Here is a 19,770-nt window from a genome sequence, read left to right on the forward strand (position 1 = left end):
TGCTTTTAGCCCAGTTCATTCACAGGGTGGAAATTCCATGTAAGGAGAGGCAAGCTAAAAAGACCAGCGGCTACTACCTCTACCCAGTGTCCTGCCCATCCTGCCCATAAAGTTGAGGAGGGCTCACTCAGAGAAGTGAGCTAATGTCCCCACTCCAGCTGTGGAGCATCAACTCAGAGATTTTGCCCAGAGTGTACAGGCAGGCCATAAGAACAAAGAGTTCCAAAGCTCTGCTACCGAAAACTTACTTTATTTAGAACAGTATATGAGGAAGCTCAAGTGTAAGGGTGCTTTCACAAACAGTAGAAATTTTGGTAGTAAGAAATTGAGAGGAGGCTAGTAGCTCTTTGAGAGTGACAAGCTTAACTCTAGGTCAGCAATTTTACAGAGAATCAGAGAAAGAGACAGTTAAGAAGAACCTTTCTGGGGTCAGAACAAACCTCAAAGGCTAGATTCAAAAATGACCCCTGCAAAGGGGCCTGAATTTAGTTGGATCAGACTCTGTAGTGATTTATGCCCCAGGTATAGAGGAAAACAATAAAGCAATTAGCCAGAAATTAGTGGAAACTAACAGCTGGGTGTGATACCAACTAAGGCAGACAGCTTGACAGAAATATGAAGCAAAGAAACAAAGAGAGCTCTGCTAAAATCACTGCCATCCCAGGGTGACTGTGCCATATCCAAGGCTGTGCCCTCTGAGGAGTGACATCAGAAGCTTCACATTGCAAGGAAAACAGACTTTAATAAAATAGTCCAACGAAGCTACTAAATAAATGAGAAAACAACAAGAAGTTCTGGGGAGGAGGAGAAAATCAGTATCTAGAGGAGTCAATACAATATATTATCAAAATGTCCAGTTTTCAGTAACAAAAAATGAGACAAGCAAAGGAAAGTGTGACACATACACAGGAAATAAAGCAGGCAATAGAAACTACCTGTGGGAGGGCCCAGATATCCAGCTTAACAAAAACTTCACAATAGCCATTACAAATATGTTCAAAGAAATCAAGGAAACAATGATTAAAGAAGCAAAGCAAGGTAAAATGGCATTGTTGCATCAAACAGAGAATATCAATAAAGAAATAGAATTATCTGTGAAAAAACCAAATGGAATGCCTGGTATTGAAAATACAATAACCAAAATAAAAAATTCACTAGAGCTTAACAGTAGATCAATAAAGAAATAGAATTATCTGTGAAAAAAACAAATGGAATGCCTGCCTGGTGTTGAAAATACAATAACCAAAATAAAAAATTCACCAGAGCTTAACAGTAGATCTAAACTGACATAAGAGAGATTTAGCAAACTTATAGATTGATAAAGACTGTGCACTCTGAGTAACAGAAAAATGATTGAAGAGAAACAAGTAGAGCCTTAGATAAAAAACACAAGACATCATTAATCACACCAACATACACATTAGGAGTACCACAGGAAAGGAGAGAGAGAGAGAGAGAGAGAGAGAGAGAAATGAGCAGAAACAAAAATCCAAAGAATAATGGCTGAAAATGTACTAAAGTTATTGAAAAAGTTAATCTATACACTCAGGAATTACAACAAACTCCAAATAGGATAAATTCAAAGAGACCAAAAAACAGGCACATCATGGTAAAAATGCTGACAGCCAAACCAAGGAAAATAGTAACAGAAAAATGACTCATCATTTACAAGATAACCCTATTAAGATTAACAACTGACTTCTCATCAGAAACAATGAAAGCCAGAAGACGATGGGATGACATATTTGATATGCTGAAATTTATTTAAAAAGACTGTGAACCAAGAATTTTATATCCAGCAAAACTATCTCTCAGAAGTTAAGACTAAATAAAGACCTTCCTAGGTAAACAAAAACTGAAAGACTGTTGCTAGTAGACTCACTTAAGAAATACAAAAGGAATTTCTTTAGGTTGAAAGCAAGTAACCCCAGACGGTAATTTGAATTTGCATGAACAAAGAGCTCCAGGAAAGATAACTGCATAATGATAAAAGATAGTGTAAATGTACATTTCTTCTTCCTTCTTCTCTTAATTAACTTAAAAGGCAATTGTTTAAAACAAATATATGCATAAGTAATTGTGCCACTGGCCCAATAACATGTAGAAATGTAATTTATTTCATGATGACAACACAGAGGAGGTGAGTGGGAGCAAAGCTGTACTAGGCAAAGAGAATGGTACCAGATGGTAACTCAAATCCACAGGAACAAATGAAGAGAACTAGAAAAGGTAAATCAGAAGGCTAATACAAGACATGCTATAAATAGATGCTTGTTCTCATCTCTTCTTTCAAATTATTTAAAAGACATAAAATGACACAAAGTAACAATTATAACAATGTATTGTTAGGTTTGTAACATAGAGAGCTAATGTGTATAACAAGGAGAGCATTAAAAAAGAGAAAACAGCTATATTGGAGTAAAATTATATATATATCTCACACTAGAATTTAGTGGAAATCTTAAGTCGATTCTGACAAGTTATGTGTGTTAAGCTTGAGAGCAACCATTAAGAAAATAACTTAAAGCAGTATAGGAGGAATAGAGGAAGAAAAAACAATGAGACATATAGGAAACAAAAAGTAAGGTGGTAAATGCCAATCAAACTACATCAATAAGATGACATAAGAGTGAAATGAACAAAAGGCAGAGACTGTCAGAATGGATAAGACAACAAGATTTAACTATATGCTATGTATAGAAAATAATTTAGAATCAAAGATAGCAATAGGTTGAAAGTAAAAAACATGGAAAAAGATATACAAACAACAGTCATAAGAAAACTGGTGCGACCATACTAATACTAGACAAAACAGACTTCAGAACAAAAAAAAGTTACAAGGGATAATAAAAAACATTTAATAATGACAAAGAGTTCATTCCATCAGAAAGAATGAATAGTTACACACATATATACATCCAACAATAAACTTCCAAAATACATGAAGCAAAAACTGACAGAATTGAAAGGAAAAACAGACAACTTAAGAATAATAGTTGGATACCATAATACTCCACATTCAATAATAGGTAAAACAACAAGGCAGAGGATCGACAAGGAAATAGAAGACTTAAACACAGTACAAGCCAAATAAACCTAACAGATGGACCTCTATAGAACACTCTAGACTACAACAGTAGAACATGGCATTCTGAAGGATAGACCATATGCCAGGCCATGAAACAAAATTGAAATCACCCAATATATACTCTATGATTAAAATACAATAACACTAGAAATCATAACAGAAAGAAAATTGGGGAATTGAAAAATTCACAAATGTGTAAGCAATAAACAACATACACATTTAAAAAAACCATGGATTCAGCTGGGTGTGGTGGCTTATACCTGTCATCTCAGCACTTTAGGGGGCCAAGGCGGGAGGTTGGCTTAAGCCTAGGAGTTCGAGACCAGTCTGGGCAATATAGTGAGACCTCATCTCAAAAACAAAACAAAACACCCTAAAACAAAAAAAGAACAACCCATGGGTCAAAGATGGAACAACAAGGAAATTTCTCCCCCAAAAGGAAATCTAGAAAACACTCTGAGGTGAAGGCAAATAAAAGCAAAACATACCAAAACTTATGGGATACAGCCACAGGAGTACTCTGAAGGAAATTTATAGCTGTAAAAGCCTACATTAAGAAAGAAGAAAGATATCAAATTAATAACCTCATCTTCTATAAGACGACACTGGACCAAAAGGAATAAATTAAACCAAAATCAAGAAAAAAAGAAGGAAATAAAGATTACAGTAACAAAATAGAGAATAGAAAAATAGAGAAAATCAACATAATTTGGTTCTTGGAAAAGACAGAAAAAATTAAGAAATCTTTAGTAGACTGACATAGGAAAAAAAGAAAAGACTACTAAAATCAGGAATGAAAGGGGCAACATTATTATCAGCCTTACAATGATAAAAATGACTATAATGGAATATTATGAGCAACTGTATGCCAACAGATTAGATAACTTGTATGAAATGAAAAAAAATTCTAGAAAGGCACAAATGACCAAAACTAAATCAAGAAGAAATAACAAATCTCAATAGACCTGTAACAAGTAAAGAGATTGAATTAGTAACTTTAAAACTTCCCAGGAAATAAAAGCCCAGACCAAGATGGCTTTACAGGTAAATTTTACTAAATATTTAAAGAAGAGTTAATACTAATTCTCCACCAATCCCTCCAGACAACTTCTTTTTGGAGAAGACAACACTTCCCCACTCATTCTAGTATGACTATGATTATCATTTTCAAATGCTTCTTACTAGAATTTCTTTCTGTTTCTTTCTTTCTTTTTTTTTTTTTTGAGATGGAATCTTGCTCTGTCACCGAGGCTGGAGCATAGTGGCATGATCTCAGCTCACTGCAACCTCCACCTTCCAGGTTCAAGCGACTCTTGTGCCTCAGCCACCCAAGTAACTGGGACTACAGGCATGCACCTCCACGCCCTGCTAATTTTTATATTTTTAGTAGGGATGGCTTTCACCATGCTGGCCTTAAGTGATCCGTCCGCCTTGGCCTCCAAAGTGCTGGGATTTCAGGCAAGCGTTACCACACCCGACCCCTCACTAGTATTTCAGCATTAATGTTCCCTCTTTAACCAGTGCTTATTATGAGTATACACAAACAACATTTCCTGGCATAAGAACAAGTTGAGCCCACAGTGGAATCCCTACAGTGGCAGACAGTGGCAGCTGAGAGTGACAGACCAACAGAGGGAAAAGCCACAAGCCATCTCCTGTAAGCTCCACTGCCATCACCTGAGCTCATGGCACACACCTGCTCTACCTCTAAGCGAGGTGCTGCTCTTCACATCACCACTCTGGAGACACCAGCCCCACCAACCCCACCAGCACGTTGAGCTCTCCGGGACCCCGAGACACATGTGTATAAAATGCAGTTGCATGTGTGTGCGTGTGTATGAATATATGCAAATATTACATGAGGATAGTGAGGGAAAATCAGGATATAAGAAAGCTTTGGAGGAAAAGAAAATTTTTTAAATTCTGCCCAGCTGGGTGTGGTGATGTGCACTTGTACTCCCAGGTACTCTGGAGTCTGAGGTGGGAGGATTGCTTGAGCCCAGGAGGTCAAGGCTGTAGTGTGCTATGATCACACTTGTACATAGCTACTTCACTCCAGCCTGGAAAACACAGACAGACCCTGTCTCTAAAATAAGTCAACAAACAAATAAAGAGGGAGGAGGGTAGGAAGGAGAGCTGTGATAAAGGACGCTTATATGCAGTCCCAGCTACTTAGGAGGCTGACGCAGGATTATGTAAGTTCAGGAGTTCAAGGCCAGTCTGGGCCATATAGCAAGCCCCTATCTCATAGCTAGCTAGCTAGATAGACAGATATATAAATAGGATGGATGGATGGATGGATGGATGGATGGATGGATGGATGGATGGATAGACAGACAGACAGACAGAGAGATAGATAGATAGATACAGTAAATAAACAAAATAGAAAATAGGCTGCCCAATGTTCACATCCTGATAAGCCACAGGTCAAACACTCCTAGGTTCAGACTGAAGTTCTCTTCAGAGTCTCCTCTGTAACTAACACTGTGGAAAGCATCACGAGGAAAGGACAGGAAGACAAATCCATGCCCAGGTCAGCTTGCAAAAAGCTAACAATCTTGCTGGAGAAACAAGACTGTTTTTGTTTTTTGTTTTTGTTTTTTTTAAGACGCAGTCTCCCTCTGTTGCCAAGGCTAGAGTGTAATGGCGCGATCTTGGCTCACTGCAGCCTCTGCCTTCTGGATTCAAGTAATTCTTCTGCCTCAGCCTCCTCGGTAGCTGGGATTACAGGCACACACCACCACGTCCGGCTAATTTATGTATTTTTAGTAGAGTCAGGGTTTTACCATGTTGGCCAGGCTGGTCTCGAATGCATGACCTCAAGTGATCTGCCTGCCTCGGCCTCCCAAAGTGCTTACAGGCATAAGCCACTGTGCCCGGCCAAGACTGGATTTTTTAAAAAAGCAATTAAAAATATAAAACAATATTATTTTGCAAATAGTACTTTGTAAATTTAAGAATACACTCTCTAGAACCTCATTTGACACAATCAGGTTTCAAAAGTGAGAATCAGATACTAAATGCTTAAGAATTGCTTGAAACTGAATTGCTCCACAAAGTTTTGGTCTCTTTCCACTTCCTTTCCAACTGGGAACTACAATTTATAGAAGGAATTTCATATTCCTTCTAAAAGATTTCTAGGTTATCTACAAATTATATTTTTTGCATCTTGGGTTTCCAAGAGTTAAATGAAACATTAAAAACTTAAGGGAGCACAACATTGATTATCCCTCCTTGGATAAATCATACCTACAACTTTTATTGTGAAAGGTTTGTCCTTAAAAGGGTTAAAAGCCTGGTTGACCACATAGAACCAGGCTTATCAAATTTAAAGTAATATTTCCTATACACTCTACCAATAATAATCATTCTTTGGCCTACACAGATCTTTTCATGTGGCTACATAAGACAAGTCATTCACTTTCCTAATCGTAATGCTACCTCCTTTTTCTGGCCTTCAGAGGGAAGACAGGAAGGAAGTTGGACAGTATTTTCTAAAGCATGGGTTGCAATCTATTAGGACAGTCGACTTAGCAGACTGCAACCAGTTTTAAAAGAAAGAACAGAATAGGAAATATCTGAGTGAGCCCAGTAAAGATAGGTATTGTGAGACATTTTTGGTGTCATTACAATACGTGTGTATTTATATTGGGTTATGATGCAAGATGCATTTCTCACTGTGCGTCAGGGTTTAAAAAGTTTGAAAGCCACTGGTTGAAAAAGTAACCAGCTATTCAAATATATCATTCCTTCCTATTCAACAAGGCAAAACCACCTTCTTCCACAAAACTCAATTCTGTATTGGGAACAAACCAGCAATACACTAGTGAAGATCTTTCAAGGTCGAAGGTTATAATTCAGAAGGTGACACATGTACACCTTTGGCTCTGTCTGAGGACCCAGGGTGACGTCCTTGTGGTTGAATGAGCTGAGCTGGAACCCGACACCCTGTCTGTAAATTACGTGACTGAATGTCACATAATCTTCCTTAGCCCCAGTTTCCTCATCTGTAAAATGTTATGATTACCCCCAAATGCCCTAATGATGTTATAACAATCAAATCAAACAATCCATGTGCATGTGGCATACAATTAAAAAGTGTGCATTATTTTTTACTGGCCTCACGTACAAGTGACCGCTTGGTTCTACACTGGCTCCATGCCTCACAATCCTGGAATTCCACTGCATATATTGTTCAGAGCAGTGATTCTTGACTGGCTGCAGATTGCATCTAATCTGCGATATTTTATTTTACCAATACCAATACCTAGGTTTCATTTCAGGCTAACTAAATCAGAAGGAGGTAGACCTAGTATCTGTTAACTTTAAAACTCCCCAGGTGATTTTAGTAGGCAAGGTTAAGAATCACTATTTTAGACTGGGTTACTACTGATTGTTTTCTTTATTTTTAACATTCTGTCGCTGTCTTCCTCTCTCGAGAATAAACAGGCAGACACACACACACAGAGACACACACACACACAGACACACACACACACATACACACACATCTCTTTGGAATACATCCCTTCATGTTGCAGCTGACTTCAGGAAGAAAGAAAAATCAAATGTAGACTTAGTCTCTTCATTCCTATTCTAACTACCTGGTGATATTAAATATGAAACTCAAAAAATCTTTGAAAGCAAACCAGTTTCTACAATAACAGTCTTCAATTTAGACAAATCATTACTTTTGACATTCTTAAGGAATCCCCAAGAGTTTTTATTTATATGGCTTTATTTTAAGAGAGAGAAGACACAGAATTCTACAGCAAGCAAACTGAGCACAAGATTTGGGCTCTGTCTTTCTGCTTTCAGAGACTATAATTGTTCAAGGACAATAAAACAGCCTCAAAACTCCCTGATCAAAAGCAACTAAAACCCACACGTGATACTGGGTTAAGATCTCCTGCTCCTTTTAATTCATACTTCAAGAAAAATCTGAAGACAAAGAGTAGCAGGAATTCCAGGGAGAACACAAGCACCAGCCTCAAGGGCACCAACTCATGCCACTGCTTCCTCCTTTCCATCTGATGATAATGAGACCTCTGAATTAGAAATAATAAATTGGTCTTTCAAATTACTTTTGCACATAAGATGCTTTACAAATGTAAAGCCCCAAACCAGACTCAATCTCCAGTGCAATTGATCAGTAAGCTTTCCTGAACTTTTAATGCATTTCCAGGTCCAGCAGGTACAGGATGAATCAGTCAAGGGCAGGGAGCTCCTTGGGTCTCGAGGCTAATCACCCACAAGAAACAAGATGTAGCCTTGTCAGCCAGAACTTGGTTTTGGGTTAAATTGTTTGCAGAGATCAGAAATGCTGTAGATTTGAAGAGGAAAAGACACCAGTGAGGACTGTGTTGGACAGAGGAGGGGTTGCAGCAGAGCTGGCCTTCAGGAGCTGCAGGGCCATGTACATTCTGAACACGGTCACAGGCACACAAGAAGTGGCATGCTCACATGCGCCATGTTTCTGATTTGGGGCCATTTGATTTTCTGCTACGTATGAGTGGGCTCTCCGTGTGCAGGCACGCACACACAACACGTGCATATACACACACACGAACACACACACTTACCCTCCACATACACATACTAACACACACACATACACCCCTATCTCCCCCACACTCCATATGCACACACATATATACACACCTATCCCCCTCACATGCACACACTTATACCCACACACCCTCCCATACACAAACCCTTACCCACATCTCCTTCCCCCGTACTCCATATACGCACATGTGTACCCACACACATGCACACCCACACATGCACACCCACACACATGCAGTCACACACATGCACACTCACACCCACGCACATGCACACCCACACACATGCAGTCACACACATGCAGTCACACTCATGCACACGCACAGCCACACAGTGCGCACCCACACACATGCACACCCATGCACATGCGCAGCCACACACATGCACACTCACACACATGCACCCCCCCACACATGCAGTCACACACATGCACTCACACCCAAGCACATGCACGCCCACGCACATGCACACCCACACACATGCAGTCACACACATGCACACTCACACACACCCATACACATGCACAGCCACACACGTGCGCACCCACACACACGCAGCCACACACATGCACACCCACTCGCACACCCCATGCCTGCCTTGTCTTTCCCCACTGGCTTTTGTGACTCAGATTGCAGGGCAGGCCCAGCACCCCCGGATCAGAGACCCCGTCTGCCTGTCACTCCTTGGGCCCCTCCGTTCCCTCCCTGCATTCACCTCTCCTGGGCATCATAACCTCTCAACACCTCTTTCCCTTTCCTCCCAAACCCTCTTCTCCCTTCTCTGAGCTGCTTCTCTCCCTTAGACTTTCCTTTCTTTCTGACTTCACCATCTGAAGAGTGTCAGGCCCTACCAAGCAAACTGGGCCATGCCTAAGGGGACACTGGGGGAAAGGGCCATGCCTGAGGGACCCAGCCTGGGGGAAAGGTGGGAGTCCAAGGCCACAGGGCTGCAGGTCTCATCCAGGGCTGACTCCTGTGTAAGAGGACACAGTGGCAGGCCACAGCCATCCCAGGAACACACCAGCAAGGTTCCCCGAAAAGCCACGGTGATGGGAGTGGAAACCCTGGTCAAGAAATAAGAAGCAACTCCTGCAGACTCTCCCTGGGTCTCCACGGAGGATTTGCAAATGAAAATGAACAGCTGAAGCCTCCCTAGGTAAAACTCAGTGTGCCATGGGGCCCCTGGTACACAGACCAAGAGCCCACACAGAAAAGGCAGCTTGCAGTGGCATCCAACCATCATTTCACCTGCCTTCTCCCATCACAGTTTGGGGACAGAAACCAACCACAGAAGAAAAAAGATGGCAAGCTGGGTGTGCTGGCTCATTTCTGTAATTCCAGCACTTCAGGAGGCTGAGATGGGTGGATCACTTGAGGCCAGGAGTTCGAGACCAGCCTGGCCAACACGGCAAAACCTCATCTCTACTGAAAATAAACAAATAAAAATAGCTGGGCATGGTGGTGCAACCCTGCAGTCCCAGCTACTCGGGAGGCTGAGGCAGGAGAATCATTTGAGCCTGGGAGGCAGAGGTTACAATGAACCAAGATAGCGCCACTGCACTCCAGCCTGGGCGACAGAGCGAGACTCTGTCTCAAAAAAAAAAAAAAAAAAAAAAAGAAAAGGAAAAAGATGGCAGAGTGCTAGATGATTCCGCAGAGCTTTCTGAGTGAGCACACAGCTGAATGGGTGCATCATGAAATGTAAATTTTGCTGGACTGTAGGATTAGGGAAGCCACTTTCTCTGAAACAAGGTCAAGATAGTTTCAAGAAACTAGCGGTGACATGAGTGGATTGTGTCGACAGCACAAGAACAATTCAATCCTAAGAACACAGAGGCCAAAAAGTGTTTTCAGAAATGGAAGCTGCGTACAAAAACACCCGGCGAGTAGCAGAGGGAGAAAAGGAACTTGCTGTCCCTTCGCTTGGTGAGGTAACAACCAGAGACCCTAAAAAAAAAAACATGCTAAGGGCAAGGGAGGAAACTGAAATTTAAAAAATAATGAATCATTTTGATCACATATTTTAAAATACATTCCTTAATGAAGCCCCATCTGTAAATTTATTTGTAATATTTCACTGAAAAAAGATAAAATTCCAAACATTTTCAGAAAATGAAGAAATCAATAGATTCATTTCCCAGCCTTCAAATTTGTTATGTTATGTATAAATCTCTGTGTAAAAAAGTATCACTCCCACTGGTCCATTCAAAATAGAGAGGCTCAAGATGAAATCATTGAAAAGGAGAAGGAGAAGAAAGCCCCTCCCAAGCAGGTGCTAGAGAAGCCACAGGCCCCTTACCCACGCACAGTGAGACCACTTAGAGCATACATGTCACCAGCTTTCAGCTTCAAGCCAAAATAATTCTGTCTTTTCACAGTATTTTCACAAAGCTTCTCAATGGGACAGGAGGACAAAGAAATTATTCTTCTGAGAATGGTTTTTTTTTCCCGATATGAATAATCTCAGCACCACCTCCTCTACAGGAACCAAGAAAATGGTGCGACTCATACAAAAAGGCTTTCTGGATTCCAGATGCAGGGTGTTCCAGAAGTCTAAAATAAAGAAATTGTTGGCAATGTAGAGAAACAGCCATCCAATTTATATGAAAGAGATTCAAGATCAGCTACCGGCTATTACTACATAAACTTATTTGAGGACTAACTTTTCAAGATTGAAAGTGACCTCCCCCCTTTTTGTAGACATTCTAAAGCTAAGGAAATAAACAAAGGATTGGATACCAGTAAGCAGGATTATGAATGAGCAAAGGCTCAATCATAAACAACAGTCCTAAAGATTGGAGAAAAATAGCCCCACTGGGACAGTGGCCCAGAAGGGATCAGAGGACCCATAAGTCTATGCAAGGCCCAGCCATCCAAGGGAGAGGTTAGTCTGCAAAACCTACTATCATGTGTCTATTGGAGGTGGGAAAGAGGTCTGCCTTATAAGGAAAAGCAAGTAATTGAAATTGTCTAAGCCTGTATGTCTTGAAGATTCCACCCTATGAAACGAAGTGTGGACGTTGGAATAAGCAGGTCTTCCACTCAGCGGGCATGCGGGCTGAGGGTGACTGGGGTCCTTTCTGTGAGGGAATCTGACAGGTCGACTGTTCTCGGTAAAGACCAAGGCAGGGTGTTTCTGGGATTCCCTGCTTCTAGCACACTACCTGGCATCTGGTAAGGGCTCAATATTTACAAAATAAATGAGAGTGAGACTGTCTAACATGGAGAGAGTTCTGGAATGCAATGCCTAGGGCAGGGGTTCTCAAAGTGTGGTTGCTAGAACAGCAGCAACAGCATCACCTGGGAACCTGTTAGAAATGCAAATTTTCAGGTCCACCCAGATCTACTGGGAGCTCTGGGCATGAGGCCAGCAGTCTGGGTTTTACAGAGCCATCTAGGAGATTCTGATGTATGTTAGAGTTTGAGAACCCTCTGACCCAAGGAAGCGGTGGTGTTTCAAGAGTGGAAACCTCCAAAAAGAAAATGAATAAACATATAATATTTTCATATTGCCAGCTTCCTAGGCAATCTGATTTCTCTGGGTCTCTGACTCCCATGACTTGGAACTCCCAACCCCTTTTTTCTTTGCAAGTAGATACAGTGTGATGTTACAGGGGTGCATACACATACTGATCCCCCCTATTTTTTTTTTAGATTCAGAGTCTCACTCTGTCACCCAGGCTGGCTGCGACCTCTGCCTCCCAGGGTCACGGGTTTCTCCCAACTCAGCCTCCTGATATGTGGGATTACAGGTGTGCGCCACCATGCATTGGCTAATTTTTGTATTTTTGTAGAGACGGGATTTTGCCATGTTGGCCAGGCTGGGGTCTCAAACTTCTGACCTTAAGTGATCTGCCTACCTTGGCCTCTCAACGATTCCCCCCTGATTTTTAAGGTATCCAGATTGTTTTGAGATTGACTTGCCTTAAAGTCAGAGATCCTTGTATATATGGATGTGTGTCTGTTTCAGGGCTCCTAGGCTCTTCTCACAATGGCACAGCGACTGTCATAATCTGACTTCACTTGGTTGGCAGGGGAAAGGTAAAATGGTAGCTGTGACTCAGAGCCCTCAGAGCCCTTCTCAGTTTCTATTCTTTTTTTTTTTTTTTTGAGACAGAGTCTTGCTCTGTCACCCAGGCTGAAGTGCAGTGGCACGACCTCAACTCACTGCAACCTCCGCCTCCCAGGTTCAAGCAGTTCTCTCTCCTCAGCCTCCCAGTAGCTGGGATTACAGACGCCTGCCACCACGCCCGGCTAATTTTTGTATTTTTAGTAGAGACGGGGTTTTGCCATGTTGGCCAGGCTGGTCTCGAACTCCTGACCTCAAGTGAGCTGCCTGCCTTGGCCTCCCAAAATGCTGGGATTACAGGTGTGAGCCACCGTGCCCGGCCCTCAGTTTCTATTCTTTACTAGGTATTTTTTCAACATCTAGGTTGCAGTAATTTTAGCCTCAAGGAGTCTGCCATATCTTCAACTTTCATTCACTCCAGTGCTTCAGCTGTGTGACATTAGCTAGCTTGTGCATCACGAAATATTTTTGATCTGTTTCTTTAAGGGAGAAAGTAGGGGAAATCTGAAGGTTTGATGGACAAGTTCACTTAAGAAGAAGTAAGTTTGCAGATATTAGCTAACTTTCAGTTCTCCTATTTAATTTGCTCCCCTGGCTTGGTTCAATATTGAAATATATATATTTTTTCCAACACAGAGCTTATTATTCTGTAATATATTACCAGGAATCAGCAATCTCTACACAACGCCAGTTTGTGTTCAGTAAGAGGTATTTTGGTTGATGTAGCAATTGTGCTTACATTTGGAGAAAATCTGGAAAAGCAGTTGTCTGTATCAGTAAAATTCATCACTAAAATTAAATGCTTTAATTTTCCTAATGGGCTTGAAAGGGGGAGTGGGAAACCAAATGTGCTTTGAAAAGATAATCTCCTGGAAGAGGAAGTCTGTATGAAGGCTTAATCAAATCTGGGGCAGAAGTTATGTTGCCAAAATTACTAATCATCAGAATGACCCTGCTTGCTCATTAGTGCATTAATAAGTGTGGCCACCCTTCACCTGAGCAGGCTGCTAATCTCCACGGTCAGGCATAATCCATTTCTTCTCCTCTCTCTTCACCTCAATATTAATGGCTTAGCAAAGACCCCTTTAAAAAAACAGAACCCAGAAGGCACTGTTATTTATCACCGAAGATAAATTCATGCAGCTTACAGTATTCATGCCGGAATAAAGAGAGCCAGTAACAGATTTGTTCCTGATGCATTAGAAATGAGCCCCAGTGACAAACTCCTGCTCTCTCCCCAGCAAAGCTGATGTATTGACTAGACAGGTAGATATGAGCTACTCAGGCTGTCTGGGTGCTATGGAAATCATGTCGAGTGCATTTGACCATCGGCAATGGGGCCAGACACGCATGAGGCTCATTCTTATTCCAGCCAGGGAAAAGGCCTCGTCTGCATTTGCCTTTTGCTGAAAGGCTGCCATATTTGTCAGCTCAGACACGTGTAAGATAAGCTCTGTCCTCGTTATCTAATATTTCACCAGGCAGTGGAACCGAAGGATAAGGACACCCTAATTGCCTACGTGGGCAGCAAAGCTTGAGTGCTGTCAGGCCCGGCACAAAGCCTGGAGCCTGGACAAGAGGAAGTTTACCGCAGAAGTTAATCACTTCATTTGGAAGGAAAGCCCTGAAGGATTTGGACAATTATGGTTTATCCTGGTTCTACAGTGTATCAGGAGACAGATCCAAAGTTCTCACTGCAGAATAATCTTCAGACAACTTGCCTTTCTTCCCCACAGCACACTCTTAACTTAAATTTACCCTAGGATTAAGCACAATAAGAAGTGGTAATATGGAATTATTTGTGCACAGTTAACAAGAAATGAGTATGAGAAAAGACAGGTTTTGTAGCCATCCCTCCACCGAGCCATCCTATGATTCCTCCATTGGTTAAGTCTTCCTGGGCGCCAGGTGCAGTGCTAGTCACCGAGGGGAACAACACGGATGAGCTCCTGTTCTCAGACAAGCTGGAAGTGTCTGGGAAGGAAGAGGAGACAGATAGCAGATAGCTACAAACCAGCTGGGCAGGGCTGTCACAGAATCATCACAGCTCAGCTCAGGAGAGGAGAGGAAGCGCCAAGCAGTGGGATGAACAGAGAGTGGAAGAAGGCTTCCTGTAGGAGGTGGCCACTCATCTGAGTCTTAAGGGATAAGTAATAATTAGTCAGATGACAGAAAGAGGGGACAAGATTCCAGGGGGAAAGACTGTCATGAAGCAGAGGTTAAGAGATGACAGAGCACAGTGTGTCTGGGACAACCCTAAGCAATTGGAGTCCAGGGCATTATGATGATGAAGAGACCAAGGCAGGCAGAGGCAGACGCCGGTCACAGGCTTTCCCCTGTGGCCCCGGAGCACTGAAGGGTGATGGGAGGCAACGTGGCTTCGGGTGGGCCGGGCTCACCTGCACTCTCAGGGAGATGGGTGTGGGAGATGGGCTAAGGGCGGTGGTGGTCCTCAAGGGAAGCCAGGCTGAGGCTGCAGAGATGGGAAGGGCGCAGCAGGCCTGTAGGCAGCTGGGGGAGCAGGACGAGGTGACCCCGCTCTGTGAGTGGCAGAAAGTGCTCGCAGGTTCCATTCTCTTCCCTCTGAGCCTGACATTCATTAAGCCCTGCCATGCCAGAACTGTGAAAGGCAAAGCAAGAGACACAACAATAAGACTCCGCCAGCAGTGGGGAGCCGCAGCGCCCTGGCTCGGTGACTCAAGCAGGTTTCGGTGCGGCCGGGCCCCCCAACACTACTTGTCAGTGAATGAAAGAGTGAAAACCATACCCTGGTCAAGCCACCGAGCCTCTTTTACTCTAACTTCATATCTTTTGGCAAATATCAATCTTTCTTAAAATTTAATTTATCAGTTGAACGTGGTGATATTATGTTCCTCTAAATATCTCAGCGGCCAAACTCGTTTCTTTCTTTTTGGAACTCTAATAACACTTATTTTTTACAACTCATTTAAAGTTCCCAATCCCATGCATTCTAGTACTACTAACTAGATCTTAGGCATCTCAAAGTTGGTGCCGTGACCACGTCCCTCCCCTAGGTCTCGGTAACAAAAGTCAGTCACCACACACGTGGCCATCAGGAGGCCGCCCCAGTCTGTCAGCCATCCTCTCTCCACCTCACCTTGTCATCTGCAGAGTTAGACTACAAATATTGCCCTAACAATTTCACAGTGTTTTAGAAAAAAATGAGAGAATATAAAAGAAATACTAAAATATTAAATTACTTGTATTTATATATAATTTTGTACTAATATCACAAAAGCTTCTAATTTTTTGGATAGCATCTAGTCCACCGTGGCTAGTAAATAAATTTTAAAATAAGAGCTACAATTCACAGTCTTATGGTGCGGGTGAAATAATCAAAAAGACCCAGAGACCAAAAAGAGCTCTTCAGCATGGAAACCTATTAAGGTTTGATTCAGATGAGTATACAAGCAAGACGCGGTGGCTCACGCCTATAATCCCAGCACACTGGGAAGCTGAGGTGGGAAGATCACTTGAGGCCAGAGTTGGAGACAAGCCTGGGCAACATAGCAAGACCCCATCTCTACAAAATGTAAAATTTAAAAATTAGCCAGCACAGCGGCATGCACCTATAGTCCTAGCTACTTGGGAGGCTGAGGCAGGAAGTTTGCTTGCGCCTGAGAGGTCGAGGCTGCAGTGAGCTATTCTCGTGCAACTGTACTCTAGCCTGGGTGACAGAGTGAGACCTCGTCTCTAGAAAAGTAAATTAAAAATAAATAAATAAGTGCAGAGATGAAGTGGAGCCACTTGGGAGGCGAGCCACCCAGGAGCAGAGCTTGTGGCAAGGCTGAGGAGGGTGTGGGCCTCCTGCCATGCTGCATCTCTCCTGGGCCCAGTGGGGACAGGTATTGATGCCCACGTGTTGTCAAATGCCTCCTCCCATCGCTCAAAGGAACCCAAGTGGACAGAGCAGAGGAGCTGCAAACACCGCCCTCGGCTGGGGGCCTTAGCGGGCAAGCCTGGGAGGGAACTGCATCTGCCTGGAAAAGGCAGGCCGCTCTCAAAGCCAAATCCCACTCCAGGCGATTTAGATGCAGTTCTTTGACTGATGGCGCAGCTACCATGCTGCGGCCTGGGATGCCCACTTATGGTCCAGCACAGTGCACACAGAACTGACATACACATTCATCTTTCTCCTTCACTCCCCAGTCACCTCTTGCCCTTTTAGGCCATTCAAAGGCAAAGAAAACTGGCCATTGCTGAGTGCTTCTGTGTCAGGCCCTGTGCCGGCTGCTTTAGGTTTTTTTGTTTTTTCCCTCATTTTTGGCATAAATCACTATGCCCATTTTAGTAGAAAATATTGACGCTGGGTGGGGTAATGTCACTTGATTACAGATGCATGAGAGCTAGGGGCTGACTCCAATCTGGATTTATAATGCCCCCAAGGCCATGCTCCTTTCACAGCCCCTCAGTGTGGAATAAATCACAGAAAGATACATGCATGTTTGTAAGGGATGGGCGGGGGTGGACCATCAAATGCTGCAGTCCAGTCCCTGCCACCCCTTACCACACACATGCACACATGAACATACATGCACACACATACATGTGTGCACAGCTCTGCACATGAGTGTACAGTGCACACACACACACACACACACACACACAAGCTCATGCATCCATACGCACAAGGTGCTGGTAAGCATGGCTGCTCAGCTCAGGATTCTCAGATCCAGCAGTGCAGAAAGTCCTCAGCTTTGTCTGCATACATGCCCACCAAGACAGGCTTGCAATTTGTATTTTTAACCACTGGTAAGGGTTTAGGAGCCAATAGAAACCACAGAACTAAAATTACCAGGTTCAAATTGCTGGACAAACTTTAGACAAGGATGAATAGAAAATGAATGGTAGACAAAACAGAAGCTAATGCTAAGATGCAATTTTATAGCTGGATGATCTCTAGTTTCTTTTTATAACTGCACGAGTCCCTTTTTCATGTTCCCAGAAAGAAGGCTCCAAAGAACTTAGGAGATTCTACCCAGGGAAAACAGAATGCAGCAGCTCGGCTGTTTGAATATGCTAGACTGTCTCCAGACAGTTCAGTAGAGACAGAAAATGAGAGACAGGCCTGTACATAGACTGCAGGATAAGAAAAAAACAACTAGCAGAAATGTATTAGGGGTTGAGCATACCTAATCTGAAAATCTAACATCTGAGAGGCTCTAAAGTCCCGAACTTTTTGAGAGCCGACAAGACACAACAAGTGGAATAGTCCACCACTGACCTCCTGAGCCAGTCACATCAAAATGCAGCTCAAGCTTTGTTTCATGCACAAAATTATTACACACTGCATAAAACTACCTTCAGGCCATGTGTATAACATATATATGAAACATAAATAAATTTTGTGTTCAGGCTTGGGCCCCATCCCCGAGATATCTCATTCTGTATATGCAAATATTCCAAAATCTGCAAAAGATGCAAAATCCAAAACACTTCTGGTCCCAAGCATTTTGGATACAGGACACTCAACCTGTATACAGAACACAAACCAGGTATCCACCAACCAGCAACCTGGCAATTATTCAATTTCAAAACCAGACGCTGAAGAGGTTATTTTTAAAAGGGCAAGCTTCTAATAGTTAAGCGATGCTGCTTTTCTCTTTGCCAGAGGCTTGATTAGAAAGGGAGCCGTAGTTCAAAGACATTGAACTACTTCATTTAGTTCAAGCTAAATGAAGCTTGACAGTTTCATAAGCCAGGAAAATGCAGATTCCTAGACCTGTGGCTATTAAGAAGTCTGGAGCCCTGCCTCTGGACAAGGGCACGGCCAAGTCACCCGGGAAAGGAAGTGACTGCTGGCCAGTCCCCCGAGAAGTCTGGGGACCAGGATGGCCACCCTGTGCCTCTGTCAGCAGTGGCCACCGTGCCATCGCCTGCACATTCCAGCAGAGTTCTGCAGATGGCTGAGGTGGGACGTTCTCATTGCCATTCAAACTGATCCCAAGAACATCCTCCCAGCAGCAGCCAACACTCATCAAGCATCAGGAGAACCGAGCAGCCTGATGCATCCCTGGCCCTCTGGGGCCCATCCTCTGGCTGCAGAGACAGTGCTGCCACCTGACAGGCACAGAGAGCCCAGGGAGTGATTCAGAAAAGCCAAAGGATTTGAGATGACGAAAAGGTCACAAGCCAAGAAAGCCAAGGTGGGGTCACAAGCCAAGGTGGGGTGACCACAGCTGTGCCTAGACCCAGGCAGCCTCTCCAGAGCAGCAGGGAAGGCCAGGAGCTGGTGCTTCATCCTGTCCTGTTCAGGGAAAAGCCACTGAAGGCTTTGAGCAGGGAGTGTGCACAGTATGCACGAGGCACAGAATAAAACACAGGAAGTGGGAGCAAGAAGAGCAGCCTGGAGCCCTGAAGTCATCCTGAGGAGAAGTGTCAGTGGAAATGAGAAATTGATGAGCACAGACCATGAGAAAAGCATCACATTAATAATGCAGACTCATTTATGGCTGACATGCAGTGAACTAGAGGAAGGAAGGAAGGCAGTGTGACTAGGGGCCCTAGAAGGGAGACTCAGGGGCCCTGGCTCTCACAGCATCGGACAGCAGCCCTGCTGAGAAGGGACACTGTAGAGGGGCAAGTCTATGGCCCCCAGACAACGCATGACAGACTGCGTTTCAAAAGTTCAGATAGAAGTCGGCTACTCAGAACTGGGCACTAGTTTTTCCACAGGAAAAAGAATACCGCAAAAGGCAGGGTGGTGTCCAGGATAACTTGCAACAGTCTCTTTAATGCATACATTCTTGTGATAGGCAAAGGGGGCATTTCAATGCTATTTACATAGAATCTTTGGTGACTTTGCCTGGGAAGCTAAGTCCAGTGATATGTCTCCACCAGTTGAAACCTGAAATTCACTATGAACCCAGGAAGACTTTAACTACATTGACCTTTCCCATCCATGCCAATCACCAGCCAAGAGAATGCCCTTCAGCTACTACATGGGGATAAGGAATTCTCTCCCCTTACTGGTCATCCATGAAGAAAGAGATCCCCTGGCTAAGTGGAGACTGGAGAGCTTTGGC

General features: G+C 43.3%; 1 protein-coding gene across 14 annotated transcripts in view; it reads right to left on the minus strand.

Annotated features, from left to right (window-relative positions):
- Nucleotides 1-19,770, minus strand: part of LDLRAD4 (low density lipoprotein receptor class A domain containing 4) — a 436,354-nt gene that overhangs the window by 53,713 nt on the left and 362,871 nt on the right. For 2 of the 14 annotated variants that reach the window (XM_054672295.2, XM_054672294.2), the window contains exon 2: nucleotides 181-19,770. This exon is cut by the window's right edge and continues 107,230 nt beyond it. The exons of the other annotated variants lie outside the window; for them this stretch is intronic. The gene's annotated coding sequence lies outside the window, so the exon portion shown is untranslated. Of the gene's footprint in view, nucleotides 1-180 lie in introns of those variants that run through there. 14 annotated transcript variants of the gene reach the window in all.

Source organism: Pan troglodytes, chromosome 17, assembly GCF_028858775.2.
Source record: "Pan troglodytes isolate AG18354 chromosome 17, NHGRI_mPanTro3-v2.0_pri, whole genome shotgun sequence".
NCBI classification, from domain to species: Eukaryota; Metazoa; Chordata; class Mammalia; order Primates; family Hominidae; genus Pan; species Pan troglodytes.